The sequence below is a fragment of the Eptatretus burgeri genome, chromosome 9 (assembly GCF_056783735.1).
Source record: "Eptatretus burgeri isolate ZD-2024b chromosome 9, Ebu_testis_v1, whole genome shotgun sequence".
Lineage (NCBI taxonomy): Eukaryota > Metazoa > Chordata > Myxini > Myxiniformes > Myxinidae > Eptatretus > Eptatretus burgeri.
This window is the reverse complement of record NC_140969.1, coordinates 52,017,314-52,021,989: the sequence shown is the minus strand read 5'-3', so window position 1 is coordinate 52,021,989 and position 4,676 is coordinate 52,017,314.

Sequence of the window (4,676 nt, the reverse complement as noted above, 5' to 3'; positions counted from 1 at the left end):
AGATAATGTATCAAATTTGTTATGCAAAACATTCCATCATGTAACACTTGATAGGTCAAATTTTTTAAATTACTGCTTCCATGGTAACTATTGTTTATTTTGATTTCACAAGTATCATGCTATGCACGACATCTTTCTTCTTTGTCTATCTGTCCACACAGAACGTGAGTTTGTCTATTCATTATGTGCTGTTATAAAGACCAATTACTACGCACACACACACACACACACACACACACACACACACACACACACACACACACACACACACACACACACACACACACACACACACACACACACACACACACACACACACACACACACACACACACACACACACACACAGAGTTGGACCATGAGTACATCTATTATTTATGTATTATAACATCATGACTACTTCTATTAATCACGTGCCATTGTAACGTAAATATGTCCGTTAATTTCATGTTGGAATGTATTAATTACACTGATTACATACTATTGAAATCTGAGTACGCCTCTGAATTACGTGCCATTGCAATGTGAGGACGTCTTCTAATTAAGTATTGCAACGTAAGAATTACGTTTGTTATTAATTACGTAACACCCCAGCCCATACAGCACGTCCTGGTAAGGATCTGCAATCTCTCATTGCTCTTTCTAGTCGTTATTGCAGGTGTGGTGCAGGCTCAGTCTCTTCTTCAGCAACCTTTTCTTCGCAACTCCTTGAACATTTTTCATTGCTCTTTTGAGGGTAATAATTCATTGGTTACTCAGAAAGGGTGAAAGGCTCGTAACTCTGTGTGATAAATGGGGAAGTCCCAGGCCTTTCTCGTCCACCCCACTCAGTCTCAAGGGAAGCAAGTTCACGCTTTGAACTGTTGCAGTTTGATTCCCGACGACCTCGTGACGACGACGCATGACTTGTTCCTTGTCCCTCGCTCATTCTTTAGCAAGAGAAACAAACCATTCACCGTCTTGCATGGCATTTCATCAGCAATGTCATGAGCCGTTCCCTTTTTCAAGGTTTTATTTCTATGAAATTGCTAACATTCGTAGACAAAATCGTAAAGTAAGTGTTAAAATAACTCGTTTTCTGCGTCTACAAAAACAATGTAAAAACCTGTATCTCCATTCAGATTTGTGATGAACTGAAATGAACATCCTTTTGTCACATTCATCACGATCATTATCCAAAATTTGTGGATAAAGCTCCTTTATTAATCCCAGATTGCAAAATGCACATTTGTTGTTTTTAAGGAAGGAAAAGGCACAAGTTATCTGACAGACTATAACAATTAATTGATAACCTAATTATCATGAACAATACTGCTTGTATTCAGTAGAATTATATATATATTTATATATATACTTTTTAAAAGTTCAGCACAAAAGCACCAACGCTGTTCAGCACCTGAGAAAGCAAATCGATGGGTTTCCATTTGGTAAGAAGGACCTGGTTTGTGGGTGTCCAGGCCATGTTCGTGTCGCCGTTCTTCGTCTGCAGATAGTGCACGTCATTCCTTGATGTATAAGCTTTATAGTGTCCCGAGTTGCAGAACAATGATTATTGTTCTCAAAGACAACCTAAATGTCTTCTGAATTATCTCCTTATTCTTTTATCAATGTTTCCTCGTTAAGAATTCCTCGTGCGCTTTCTTGGCATCTTCTGAACAAATGGGACAGCAGTGACCGTCCACCTTCATGGGCTGTTCACACGAAGCCTCGGGGCAGGTTTGCAGCGTACAGGTCACCTGCATGGACTACACGCATTACCACGTAACACACATCAGCACAAGCCTCGCTCACCTGTGAAACCAACTTCAACACTCTGCTCAGTCCCATCCTTCCCTTCAGGGCTTCATAAGAGCTGTTCACCACAACCTCAGTTTGACCACTACTCCCATCCATACTCATGATCTCTTCCACCCCAAATCACCCCATTCCCAAGCACTCTCCTTTTCCATCTTATATGCAGCTTGCTCACCCCCATGTGTCTTTCTCCCCCCCCCTCCCCTTGATCTCACTTTCACTCTGCTGTTTGTGTTTCCCCCTTTCCATTTTGTTCCCTTGCATTCTGCTCTCACTATTCCATGAGCCTTGACCATGTATACAAAAAAGTAATAATAATCATAATCATAAAAATAGGACCACTGGAACTGCAGCTTATCTGGGCTCTGACCTTCTGTTGCAACGTAAATTTGGGAGCATTCTGACTGGGGTCTGGAGAAAAGGTTTTTGAAGGAATCCATGCAATTTTTCCCAAACATTTATGAAGTCTGCCATTTTGACACACTTCTGGTCAAGTGATCGGCATGACCTCCGGAATTTAACATCACGACCCTGTCCTCATGTGATAATCCAAATTTGGTAGCATTCTGAGTGGTGGATCTGGAAAAGAAGATTTTTGAAGGAATTTACATGACTTTCCCCAAAAATCAGTCAGCCATTTTGATACACTTCTGGTCACGTGATCGGCACGACTTCGGAAATTTAACAACCCTACCCTAGCCTCATGTTGTCACGCAAATTTGGTAGCATTCTGACTGTTGGGTCTGGAGGAGATTTTTGAAGGAACTTACCAAGTCGGCCATTTTGACCTACTTAAAGTCATGTGACCAGAATGAGCTTTGCAACCCCAGTTACCAGTCAGGAGAGGAACATTGCTGCCAAATTTCAGCCGCATCGGCCCAGCGGTTTGGCCAGAGAAGTCAAAATAGGAGATGGACAGACGGACGATATGCGATGACAACACCTTTTCTGGAATTTAAATTCCAGATAAGCTAAGAATAAGCCACAGATTAGCTCCACATCCCCCTCATCAACTTTACACCCCAAAATGCGTGCTTTGTCAAGGCCCCACGTAAGTGGACAAAACAGTTGCTTACAAAAGTGAGGAACTTATAATAAGCCAAGGGATCCTCTAAACCATGATAATAAGTTGAGTTGAAAGACCGAACAATGTTCCCGATAAGGTTGTTCGGTTCTGCCGACAATTACAGATCAAGATAATTGCAGATCATCAACAAGGCAAGATGATTAATTATCTTTGTCTTCTTCCTGTGGCCAAAAATACATAACAGTTCAGGATGTGTTTGGGGCAAGAATGGAGGGGATTTTGTCTCATAGATGTAGCTCTCGGACATTATAGTGAGCAGATAGATGCATCTGGTCAATACTCAACTGCATATGCAGTGCCTTCAAAAAGTATTCATGCCCCTTGACTCTTTCACATTTTGTTGTTACATCCTGAATTTAAAATGGTTTAAATTCAAAAAAATTGTCATTGATCGACACAAAATACGCCATAATGACAAGGTGAAAACATGTTTTTGGAAATTTTTACAAATTAATGAAAAATGAAAATCTGAAATGTCTTGGATCAAGAAGTATTCAACCCCTTTGCTATGACACTCCAAATTGAGTTCAGGTGCATCCAATTTCCTTTTATAATCCTTGAGATGTCTCTACGACTTGATTGGAGTCCACCTGTGGCCATTTTAATTGATTTGACGTGATTTAGAAAGAAACACACCTTTCTATAGCAGGTCCCACAGTTGACAGTGCATGTCACAGCAGAAACTACTATTATGTCCAAGGAACTGTCCGTAAAACTCCGACATAGAATTGTGAGGAGGCAAAGATCTGGGGAAAGGTATAAAACAATTTCTAGAATGTTCCATCATTAGGAAATTGAAAGAATATGGAACCCAGACTCTTCCTTGAGCTGGCCATCTGACCAAACTGGGCAACCAGACAAGGACCTTGGTTAGGGATGTGACCAAGAATCCAGTGACAACTCTGACAGAACTACAGAGTTCCTTGGCTGAGATAGGAGAACCTGTGGGAAGGACAACAGTTTCTGCAGCACTTCACAAATATAGGCTTCATGGGAGACTGGATGGACAGAAGCCACTCCTGAGAAAAGGCACATGACAGCACGCCTGGAGTTTGCAAAAAGGCACGTGAAAGACTCTCAGAGCATGAGGCAGAATATTATGTACTCTGATGAGACGAAAATGTAATGCTTTGGCATGAATGCAAAGCCCTATGTCTGGCAGAAACCGAGCACAGATCATCACCCATCTAACACCATCCCTACCATGAGGCACAGTGGTGGCAGCGTTATGCGATGGGGATGCTTTTCAGCTGCAGAGACTGTGAGACTTTTGAACACAGAGGGAACAATGAATGGAGCCAAATTCAGGCAAATCCTTGAGGAGAACCTGCTTCAGAGTGCAAAAGACCTTAAACTGCGGCGAAGATTTACGTTCCAACAGGACAATGACCCCAAGCATTCAGCTAAAGCAACACTGGAATGGCTTCACAACAAGAATGTGAAAGGCCTTGAGTGGCCAAACCAAAGCCTGGACTTGAATCCTATTGAGAATATGTGGAAAGACTTGAGGATTTCTGTTCAACGATGCTCCCCATCCAACTTGACAGAGTTTGATGAAATTAGCAAGGAAATGGAGAAAATCCCCAAATCCAGATGTGCAAAGCTGATGCAGACATATCGAAGAAGACTGACTCAAAGCTGTAATCGCTGCCAAAGACGCTTCTACAAAGTACTGACTCAAGCGGCTGAAAACTTATGTTTATTAGATATTTTTGCATTTCATTTTTAATTAATTACTAAAAATTTCTAAAAACATGGTTTCACTTTGTCATTTTCGGATATTTTGTGCAGATTG